The 11,799-nt window shown below is 50.9% G+C and overlaps 1 long non-coding RNA gene across 1 annotated transcript; it reads left to right on the top strand.

The window, feature by feature from the left end:
* The first annotated feature begins 225 nt into the window (after positions 1-225).
* On the top strand, positions 226-3,556 carry LOC309378851. Its single transcript, XR_014172196.1, has 2 exons — positions 226-1,597; positions 3,158-3,556. It is a non-coding gene; the product is annotated as an uncharacterized lncRNA (long non-coding RNA).
* The last annotated feature ends 8,243 nt before the right edge of the window (positions 3,557-11,799 follow it).

Below are 11,799 nucleotides of genomic sequence, written 5' to 3'. Positions count from 1 at the left end.
GTTCAATCTCGCCTTGAACCTGTTGCGCAATAAATGTGGATCTTCTCCAACTTGCTCCAGTCTCTGGCTGCGCTCCTTTTGTTCCGCAGGGACCCGCGGATTCAGTCCGATGAGCTGGGTGGCAGAGCAGCATCACACCTAGATTTTCCGTAACAATGTCTTATACAGTATATACAATAAATGTTCATAAATGCACCAGCCAAGCACATACATAGATATGTGGACCACATGTCTGGAGCAGCTCAGGAAGACCGTCCTGAAACCATTTTGACTCTCAAACTGATCAAATGTTTTCTCTGCAAGGAGGGAGCGGGTGAGGGAACCTTCCCATTGTCTCAGGAATTGGGAAATCACCATCTCAAAGGAATGGCCAGACTACCAGGAAAGGGAATCAGATAAGGCATTATCAGATAACCTGGCAGACAGGAAAAACAACAACATTCACATTTCTGTTGCAGACCATCTTTTCTATGATGTAGGTATGATGTTTGTAGTAGGTGGTCTTGGGTTACGCCCCTTCTGTGATGTATGGAGGGGTGGTCTGGAGCTCCAGGTCAGGGAATTTAAAATGTCTATATAAGGGCAGGCCCGCCTTGGTTGGGGGTCCTCCTCAGGGGAGCACCCTGTTGCAGCAGATCAATAAAGATCAGGCTTAGTAGCTGCTTTGCTTCTCAATAGTCTCTGGATGTCTCTGTTATGTCCTCCTACCAATGGAGAACCTACAAGGGACTCTATAAAGGGCTCTTGTGTCCCCCATAAGGGAAGAAGGGCAGCTTTTGTTTACAACAGATGGAACCCCAGATGGGACCTTCGGTTGGCCGGATTCAAGGGGGGCAAGGAAGGACCGGTGATCCAGCGCGCAGCAGGTCATTTGCCAGGAGGAGCCACCAGTCCTCTAGTGACCCCAGGGTCCAGAAAGAACTGGAGTTCCAGCGGGGATAACCAAAGGAAGCAACGCTTGATCAGGCCGGCCTCAAATTTATTTATTTTTAAAAATAATCTTTATTGATTTAAATTACACACAAATACAAAGAATTTGGAATCTCATACTGCAAAGAAAATTAAAGAAAAAACGAAGAAGAAAAAAGGAAAGAAGAAGATACAGAAAAATAAAGAAAAAGCAGATTTATGTGCATGAAAAAACTTAATCTTTCTAATTAAATAAAAAAGACTTCTGACAAAACGAGTCTTCCAATCATTCTCATTGTGCTGTTTATACTGCCGTTGTTTCTTTCGCACAGTTTTATATTCTTTAATATTGTTCTGGTCTACTCCACAAACAGTATTTGTTGTGTTTACAAGTATCACTCAAGTTCTGCTAATATGGTGTGGTTGGTACAATATGATCTTATATAATCCTTAAATATTCTCCATTCTCCAAATATTTTCCAGTTCAATACTCCTCTAACTCTTCCCGTCAGTTTTGTTAGTTGTAACTATTCTAACATGAGTATATGGCTTCTCTTGGTGATGTCCACAAGGGTATTTTTGGCTCAAGTAGTCCTTTATATTTACTGCAGATTTTATATCACGATTTCCTTATCACATGGCTCAAAAATCCCCTGTGGACCTTCACTTTTTTGTATATTAAAGAAGCGTGCCATCCAGACCGATTCTCGTGGCCTTCCAAATCTAATAGGTCCGTATCTGTCAGGGGCTCCGGAGCAGAGGCACAGGGAAGATGGGAGATGGAGAGCGAGGGGGAGGAATCCGAGGGCAGTGTAGGAGGAGACAGTGATACGAGGGATTCCATGAGCCTCTCCAGCGAATCGGAAGATTCACAGAAGGGAGCGCCAGTGGCCAGGGGCAGGGGGGTCCCAAGGGGAACGCCCCAGGAGCAAGGGGGGAGCAGGGACTCCCAGAGTAGTAGTTGGAAATCAGGACCAGCTTCCCCACCAGAGCAGAGTGGGGGGGAAGGGTCCCAGGCATCGGGACCAGTGCTTCCCCCACCAGGGAGAGAAGACGAGGCAGAGCTGACCACGCCTCCCTCGGAGAGTCGTACAACGGAGGGGAGGTCAGATCCGGCCAGTGTCACGGAAGAGGGAAGCAGTGATAGAAGTATTGTAACGGTTAGGAGAAAGGTCACTGGGTTGGCACGAGAAGCAAGTTCAAATGTACAGGAGCGCGGGACAGCAGAGAGTGAGGATTGGGAACCGGGTCCTAAAGCACGCTGGAGGCAAGGGGAGGAGCTAAGCGACTCAGCGTCGGAAGAGTCCAGGAAGGGCAATGCCCCAGAGGGCAGGAGGACCCAGAGGAGGAGAGAGCAGCGCAGAAGGTGGAGCAGGGCTAGGATCTTAAACTGGTGCGGAAGGGGAAGTGATTCAGATAGGACTTCGCCGATCTAGAGTCTAGACGTAGGGTTGCACGCTCTGGCTTTAAAATGGAAATTATACTTCAATAAAGACTTTTGTACATAATATCAGCCTGGCGTTGGACCTCTGTGAGCTGGGACCTAGAGGCAGCCCTGACAGTATCTTTTAGTGGAATCCAGTCTTTTATCCAAACCAATCCTGCCGCCGCATGGTAGAATTCCAAATCTGGCAATGCAAAACCTCCTCTCTCCTTTTGATCTGTTAATAACTGGTGTTTAATTCTCGGTTTCCTTCCACTCCATATAAATCGAGATATTTCCCTTTTCCACTCCTTAAAACAATTCATTCCTACTACAATGGGTATTGTTTGGAATAAGAACATCATTTTAGGGAGGATATTCATTTTCACAACCAAGACTCTTCCCCAGAGTGAGAGATGGAGTTTGGTCCAGGTTTCCATATTTTTAAAAAGTTCTTTCTATACTTTACTATAATTATCCTCATATACATTTATACTTTTATTTGAAATCCAGATCCCTAGGTATTTAACCTTATTTTTAGTTTCCAGGCCTGTTTTTCCTTGAAGTTCTTTTTTTTCTTCCATTGTGAGGCTTTTGGTCAGTAATTAAGTTTTTTGGTAGATTATTTTCAGCCCCAGGCCGGCCATAAATTAATCTAGTAAAAGACCCAGGAGCAGCGCATGCGGACGTGGGTCTAGGAATGGAGAAGATTGTGGGCGGGATTCTCTGAAACGCCCAGCAACCCAGATTCTCATCCTTGGCTGTCTCTTTTGCTTACGGTCTTCACTCCCAGCCTTCCTGACAAGAGGTAGCTAGGAGGGGGAGGGGAGAACGGGAGAATTGGGGTTCTGCAATTAGAGAGGCAATTAACTGCAAGGGGAGAACGCCAATCAAAACTCTCATTCCCTGTTGGGGAACCTGAGATCTGAAACTTTTCCTTTTTCCCAAGGAAGACGCCCCCAAGGCTGGTCCAAGTGGCCACTTTAGATCGCAAGGGACTTGGGCTCGGTTTCCAATTTCTCTTTTTCTCGTAAATGCAGCTGCACCGGCAGCACCAAGATCCGGGAGGAAGTGACTGGTGCGCGTCAGAGCGCAAGGGCGTTTCCAGCTCCTTTCCGTTCTCTCTGGAGCAGCCGGATTTGGCACTGGGCTGCCAGGCATCAAATGGAAAGGGACTCTTTTCCCTAGCGTGTAAGAGGCAGAAAAGGTTGCTGGGACCCCATGGTAAGTAAAGGGAGGGAGAAGGACTTTGTAGAGAAGACGAACGACTGTCAGGTCAGGAAAGACCTGGGAAAAGGCTAGCGGGTTTTGGCTTTGGTTGAAAAATGGGATCCCCGCATTCTAAGAGTTCTAACCGCCACACTCAGAGGCATGTGCTGGTCGCAGCAGGAGGGGGAGTCTCCCTGGATACTTCAGCAGCCAGCCTCCTCTGGGTCTCCTGGCCCCCTCCTCTCCTCCCTCTGAGCCTGAACTGCTCTCTGCCCCAAACTCTTCCTGCTCACCAAACCCTGTTTCCTCCTCAGCTTGCAACACCTCCCCTCCCGTTCTGCTCCCTTTTCTCCCTCTTTCGGCTCAATGCCATCCCACCACCAGGAAGGCAGCCCTCCTTCTGAAAAACCAAGAGACTAAACGGACAGTTCTCTGAATGGAGAGGAGCAGAAAGCAGAGTCCCCTCAAGATCAGTATTGGGACCTGTGGCTTTTCAACTTGTTCATAAATTATCTAGACTTAGGAGGGAGCAGGGAGGGGGCAGTTTGCTGATGGCAGCAAATTCTCCAGGTTTGTTCAAACAAAGAGGGGTTGCAAGGAGCTCCAAAGGGACTTCTCCATACGGGGTGAATGGGCAGAAAATACAGTTGATTATCAATAAGATTAAAGTGATGCATGTTGGGACAAAAAAACCAAACACCTGTTAATATCATGTACAGGCTCATGGGGTCTGAACTGGTTTTCCCTGTGTGCTCTAGACCAGGGGAGAGGGGAGCGGAAGAGGAGGAACGTGAAGAGCAGGTGGGGCACGTCCACCTGGAGGCTTGTTATCTAGTCCCAGGGTTACTCTGACATTGAATTATATATAAATTACAGTATTGAAATGTGCCTGCTCCCACTTCACATTCTGATATTACTCTACTCTGTTTGTCTGTTTCTTACTTGAGTGCTGTTTTGGTATGCTAAGTCAGGGTTTTACTGTGAGTTACATTTTTGCTATTTTTTGGGTCCTGTTATGCTCATCTGTCTTCAGTAATAAATTTCTCAGCTGAATTATTTTTTTGCTGCCTCTGTGTTTTCTCCTACTCTGCTATCTATACATCGATCATTATGGAGGAGCGCCTAGGACTTGCCGATTGAAAGGTCGGCGGTTCGAATCCCTGCGGCGGGGTGCGCTCCCACTGCTCGGTCCCAGCGCCTGCCAACCTAGCAGTTCGAAAGCACCTCCGGTGCAAGTAGATAAATAGGGACCGCTTACCAGTGGGAAGGTAAACGGCGTTTCCGTGTGTGGCTCTGGCTCGCCAGATGCAGCTTTGTCACGCTGGCCACGTGACCCGGAAGTGTCTCCGGACAGCGCTGGCCCCTGGCCTCTTAAGCGAGATGGGCGCGCAACCCCAGAGTCTGTCAAGACTGGCCCGTACGGGCAGGGGTTCCTTTACCTTTACCTATATGTACTGTAGGGACGTGGCTGGCATTGTGGGTTAAACCCCAGAGCTTAGGACTTGCCAATCAGAAGGTCGGCGGTTCGAATCCCTGCGACAGGGTGAGCTCCCGTTGCTCCGTCCCTGCTCCTGCCAACCTAGCAGTTTGAAAGCACATCAAAGAGCAAGTAGATAAATAGGTACTGCTCCGGCAGGAAGGTAAACGGCGTTTCGGTCTGCTGCTCTGGTTCGCCAGAAGCGGCTTAGTCCTGCTGGCCACATGACCCAGAAGCTGTATGCTGGCTCCCTCGGCCAATAAAGCGAGATGAGCGCCGCAACCCCAGCGTCGGTCACGACTGGACCTAATGGTCAGGGGTCCCTTTACCTTTACCTATATGTACTGTAAGCTGCCAAGAGTGGCTTGGGGAAGATACTAATAGCATAACATCTAGAGTGGTACCTCGGGTTACAGACGCTTCAGGTTACAGACTCTGCTAACCCAGAAATAGTACCTTGGGTTAAGAACTTTGCATCAGGACGAGAACAGAAATCGCGCGGCGGCAGCAGGAGGCCCCATTAGCTAAAGTGGTGCTTCAGGTTAAGAACAGTTTCAGATTAAGAACGGAGCTGTAGAACAAATTCAGTTCTTAACCCGAGGTACCACTGTACTATTATTATCATCTTGTGATTTTTTGTAGTTATTTTGGAATTCGTACTGCAATATTAGCTTACAAAATGTTATGCTGCTGCTTGCGTGAGTGTTGGGAAGACCGCTCCCTCTCCTGCCAACTCCATCCGGCCTAGGGGGCGGGGCCTGCACTCACTGCCACAGCATAAGAGGCCTGAGAGAGGCTTCCGGGACACGACTGCTGCTGCTGCTTGCGTGAGTGTTGGGAGGACCGCTCCCTCTCCGGTCAACTCCATCCGGCCTAGGGGGCGGGGCCTGCACTACCACTACAGTTTAGAAGCCTGAGCAGCTACCGGCAGCAATGGACAAAATGGTTTTAAATGTTTTAATCGCTTTTAATTTGCAGCATTTTAAATGGTGGTTGTTGTTTTTTAGAATATTATATTATTTCATTATTTTATTTTTGCTTGGGGTGGGATAAGCACTGAGTCAGCAGTATTGTTCCTTGCTTTGTTTTGTTTTGTTTTGTTTTGTTCTGTTTTGTTTTATTATTATTATTCTGTTAAATTATTATATAGTTTGTACTTTGCCTTTTAAGGGGAAGGGTCATGGCTGCCTGGGAGTGGGCCTCAGCCAATAGATTGGGTGGGGCAGGTTCCACAGGGGGGGATGTATTGGGACACCCGATCTCAGTGATCACGGGCAGGAGGAGGAGTTATGCTAAGACCAGACCATGTCATTACCGAGGAGGCAGGTTTAGTCGTTGTTGAGGACTATCCCTGCCTCCAGGTCTGGTCCTGACCGGAAGGATACAGTAATCAGCAAGGGAAACCCACATGACCTGAAAGTGTTGCTGTGCAATGCCAGGTCAATGATGAATAAAACCACTGCCATCCACGACCTGATTGTGGATGGAGGATTTGACCTGGCATGTGTGACAGAGACCTGGTTGGATGAAGCAGATGGGCCTGTCCTTGCCGCTGCTTGCCCACCAGGTTTCTCTTACGCACAGCAACCCAGGTCATGTGGGCGGGGAGGGGGGGTTGCAGTGATTTTTAGGAAGTCATTAGTCTGCACCAGGCGTCCTATTGGGAAGACCCAGTTTTCTGAGTGCATGTTCTGGAAGTTGGGCAATAGGGGCAGTACAGGATTCCTACTGGTGTACCGACCTCCCCGCTGCACCAAGGATTCCCTGCCCGAGCTGCTTCAGGTCGTGGCGGATATGCTCCTGGAGACACCTAGCTTGGCTGTCCTGGGGGATTTTAACATCCATGCCGACACGACCTTACAAGGAGCCGCTCGGGACTTCGTGGAAAGCATGGCCTCCATGGGGCTGTCCCTGAATAAGTCTGGCCCAACTCATAGCCACGGACATGCCTTAGACTTGGTGTTTACCTCTACGGATGTTGGTGATCTGACATTAACTAAAAGCGAAACAAAAGAAGTGCCATGGTCAGATCACTTCCTGGTGCAACTGGACTTCTCCGCAACCCTTCCCCTCCGCAGGGAGGTGGGACCGATTCGGATGGTCCGCCCCCGCCACTTAATGGATCCAATCGGCTTCCAGAGAGTGGTAGGGGATGCTTTATCCCAAGTTGATGGCCTTTCAGCTGATTCCCTGGTGGCCCGCTGGAATGCGGAGTTAACCAGGGCAATTGACTGTCTGGCTCCGAAGCGCCCTCTCCGATTGCATGGAGCCCGGACAGCCCCGTGGTTTTCCCCGGAGCTGAGGGTGATGAAACAATCGTTGAGACGGCTAGAGCGCCGGTGGCGGAAAACTCATTCTGAATCAGACCGGACACGGGTTAGAGCTCAACGTCGAGCCTACCAAGTGGCAATGGCGACGGCGAAGAGGGCCTTCTTCGCCGCCTCCATTGCATCTGCAGAAAACAGCAGCAGGAGACTTTTTCAGGTGGTTCGCAGTTTATCGGAACCACCTGTACCACCGGGGCCTGGTAGGGACCCCAAGATCTCCTGCAATGCTTTTGCAAAGTTTTTTGCAGATAAAATCGCTCAGATTCAGAAGGAGGTAGACTCCACCGTGGGAGCAGGGCCAGGGCGGGAGAGTGCTAGAGTTCTGTCTGGTCCTGTTATATGGGATCAATTCCAATCTGTTACCTCCGAGGATGTGGACAGGCTGCTTGGACGAGTGAAACCGACCACCTGTCTCCTTGATCCTTGCCCATCCTGGCTGATAAAAGCGAGCCGGGAAGCGCTGGGCGATGGGCTCTGCGGGGTGGTGAATGCTTCCCTCTGTGAGGGAGCCTTCCCAGACCCGCTGAAAGAGGCGGTTATTAAACCGCTTCTTAAAAAAACATCTTTAGACCCGGCCAATTTGGCCAACTATCGCCCAGTCTCAAATCTGCCATTCTTGGGCAAGGTGATTGAGCGGGTGGTTGCTGAACAACTCCTAGCACGCCTGGAGGAAACGGACCATTTGGATCCCTTCCAATCGGGATTCAGGCCTCACCATGGGACTGAAACTGCCTTGGTCGCGCTGGTTGATGATCTCCGGCGGGCTAGGGACAAAGGTGAGAGCTGTTTCCTAGTTCTGCTGGATCTCTCAGCGGCCTTTGACACCATCGACCATAACATCCTTCTGGACCGTCTAGAGGGGCTGGCAGCTGGGGGCACTGTCATACAGTGGTTCCGCTCCTTCCTCCTGGGCCGTGTCCAGAAAGTGGTGGTGGGGGGTGAGTGTTCAGACCCCTGGGCTCTCACTTGTGGGGTGCCTCAGGGTTCTGTCCTCTCCCCCATGCTTTTTAATATCTATATGAAGCCGCTGGGAGAGATCATCAGGGGGTTTGGACTGGGTGTTCATCAGTATGCAGATGACACCCAGCTCTACCTCTCCTTTAAATCAGAACCAGTGAAGGCGGTGAAGGTCCTGTGTGAGTGCCTGGAGGCGGTTGGAGGTTGGATGGCGGCTAACAGATTGAGGTTGAATCCTGACAAGACAGAAGTACTGTTTTTGGGGGACAGGAGGCGGGCAGGTGTGGAGGATTCCCTGGTCCTGAATGGGGTAACTGTGCCCCTGAAGGACCAGGTGCGCAGCCTGGGAGTCATTTTGGACTCACAGCTGTCCATGGAGGCGCAGATTAACTCTGTGTCCAGGGCAGCTGTCTACCAGCTCCACCTGGTACGCAGGCTAAGACCCTACCTCCCCGCGGACTGTCTCGCCAGAGTGGTGCATGCTCTAGTTATCTCACGCTTGGACTACTGCAACGCGCTCTACGTGGGGCTACCTTTGAAGGTGACCCGGAAACTGCAATTAATCCAGAATGCGGCAGCTAGACTGGTGACTGGGAGTGGCCGCCGGGACCACATAACACCGGTTCTGAGAGATCTGCATTGGCTCCCAGTACGTTTCCGAGCACGATTCAAAGTGTTGGTGCTGACCTTTAAAGCCCTAAACGGCCTCGGTCCTGTATACCTGAAGGAGCGTCTCCACCCCCATCGTTCAGCCCGGACACTGAGATCCAGTGCCGAGGGCCTTCTGGCGGTTCCGTCATTGCGAGAAGTGAGGCTACAGGGAACCAGACAGAGGGCCTTCTCGGTAGTGGCGCCTGCCCTGTGGAACGCCCTCCCATCAGATGTCAAAGAGATAAAGAATTACCTGACATTCAGAAAACATCTTAAGGCAGCCCTGTTCAGGGAAGTTTTTAATATGTAATGCTGTACTGTTTTTAACACTGATTGGGAGCCGCCCAGAGTGGCTGGGGAAACTCAGCCAGATGGGCGGGGTATAAATAATAAATTATTATTATTATTATTATTATTATTATTATTATTATTATTATTGGTGGAGAAAATCACAGGGTTGCCATAAACTATAATCCCACCCACAAACTCTCATTCACATACAGTCTATAAATTTGGGGAGGTCACACACCTCACCTGTGCTAATACTGGCAGTCTTTGGCCTGCACAGGCACACCCGGTGTGTAGAGCCTCCAGCCCCAGGCACTGTCTATCATGAAAATGGGTCCTTTGACTGGGAAGATTCATGCAGTCGCTGTCATCGGATGATGATGGGTTGTATCTCAGCTTGTCAGTCACTCTGATATTGCCTTCAAAGAATAGGGGGAACAGAAATGCTTTTGAGGTGCAACTTCTGTATCAGCCCTGAGAGCCATTCCATGGACTCTGCACCCCTGTTTCTGATGACAGGTGTACATTATCCTCATCCTCAGTGGAAAAGACAATAAAGATGGAAGCCTGAGAGAGAGGAAAAGGTTTCTGGCTGCTTCCTGGGTGGGATTGCGGAAACCAAGAGCCGCTTCTGAGAAGGCCTCTCCCCTCCCCTCTTCCTCTCTGGATTTCCTCTCCTCTCCAGGGGACCAAGGAATGGACTGGGCAGAATGGCTGTGTCTGGACAGGGCAGGGGCTTATGGGGTGGGAAGAGGAGGGAGGTTGCAGGAACGAAGGGGTGGGGGGACAGAACCCCCACTTTCCAGGGATCCCTCTCTGGTCGCCTTGAAGGGGGGGGCATTCCTTGGCGGGAGGGAGAAGCCAAGGCGGCCCCTCTGGAGATTCCCCGAGGAAGGCATGATGGAGACGCCCCCCCCCAAGAGTGGTCTTCCTATCTCCCCCCCTGCCAATGCTGCCCTTCCTCCCCCCCAAGTCCTTGACCCCCTCCATCTCTCTCGGAGTCTCCCCTGTATCCAGAGGCTTCCTAGGCACCACTCACCCCACGTCCTGCGCCCCCATCTCTCCAGCCGGAGGGGCGCCCCAAGACGAGCCAGGGAGGGACAGGGGGGTCTCTATCCCTCGTGCCCGTTAACCCTTTCATGGTCCACCTCTCTCGACGCGGAGCTCCGAGTTCATGTTTTGGCAAAAGTCTGTCCGTCGGGATCCCTGAGGATTCCTGCTCCCTGCCTTTTCTGGGCCAGCCGGAGAGATTAGTGGAAAGCCCGGATTTCTTGACTCCAGAATCCATCATCGCAGACCCATTTCATTCAGGCCTAGAGATCTGCTCTTTGGACCAGTCTGCTTGGATCATGGGGATCACCAATGGATCATATGGGTCATCAATGGATCATCCATGATGTCATACCCATCTCACGTGGGGGGGGGCCCTCAGGAAGAATCTCCCGCCACGTGACTGGGGTCAGACAGGGCTGCTGTTTTGCTCTCCTTACTATTTCAGCTCAGGTTTTCCTGGCAGAAGTTCTATTTCATCCAGAAATGGGTGGATTCATTGAGGAAACGGGGCTAAGCGAAAGCATCCGTTGTAAAGAGGCAAATCGTGTTTACTTTGTTACCACCCAGGGAGTTGTGTTGCAAAGGCCATTTGCAGAAAGGCTCCTATTGTGTCACCTGCGGCTACATGCCGGAGTTTTGGTGTTTTGTGGAAATGTTTCTGTGTAGATGCACTTATCCCCGTGCATTTATAATGGCATGACATTAAATCCCATGAAATCCACAAGCCCCAGAACCATAAGCCCACATAGGAGTCCAAAAGCACAGAACGAAACAGCCCTTTATCTCTGTGTTGTTGGCTATTAAAAGCTGCGTGTCCAACAACATGTAAAAGAAGAACAAGAACATTGTCTCTGGGCAGCTTCCAAAAGAATAGAAGAAAACATGACCCAACATGAAATATTAAAAGCTTCCTGATACGGAGCTGCTTTCAGGCGTCTGTGGAGGTTTGTCTCCTTGACATCTGGTGGGAGAGCGTTCCACAGGGCAGTCATGACAACAGAAAAGGCCCCCTGTAACCTCACTTCTCGCACCGAGGGACCTGCCAGAAGACCCTCGGCGCTGGACCTGAGCGACGGACGTGGAGACGCTCCTTCCCTTCTACTGGGCTGAGACCATTTGGGGCTTTCAAGGTCAGTGGACTGGGAGCCAGTGAAGATTTCTTAGGACCCGTGTTCAGGGGCCAGCTGTTAGGGGGCCGTTCAGCTGCTGTCCAAAACTGAATGTATCCCTTGCCGGAAGTAATCCATAAACCTCTCCTCCTCCGTCTTCTCGGGATGCCATTGGTGCGCGATGCTCCGGCTCTCGAAAGAGGGAGAGGCGTGAGTTGGGTGCGCTCGGCTTGCCAAGGGTTAAATGGAAAGGAGCTAGATTCCTAGACAGGAAAGTAAGACGGGGGGGGGGAGGCAGGGTCCTCCAGAGCGAAAGCCCAACCCCTCCCTTTCCTGCAAGAAGTCGGGCGTGTGGGGGTCCCCTTGGTTCGGCTCTGCAGAGGCTGCCTCGGGGGG

This window comes from Podarcis melisellensis (genome assembly GCF_964234715.1).
Source record: "Podarcis melisellensis genome assembly, chromosome: 10".
NCBI classification, from domain to species: domain Eukaryota; kingdom Metazoa; phylum Chordata; class Lepidosauria; order Squamata; family Lacertidae; genus Podarcis; species Podarcis melisellensis.
Note: the sequence above shows the minus strand (reverse complement) of the source record. Positions and strands in the feature narration are given on the sequence as shown.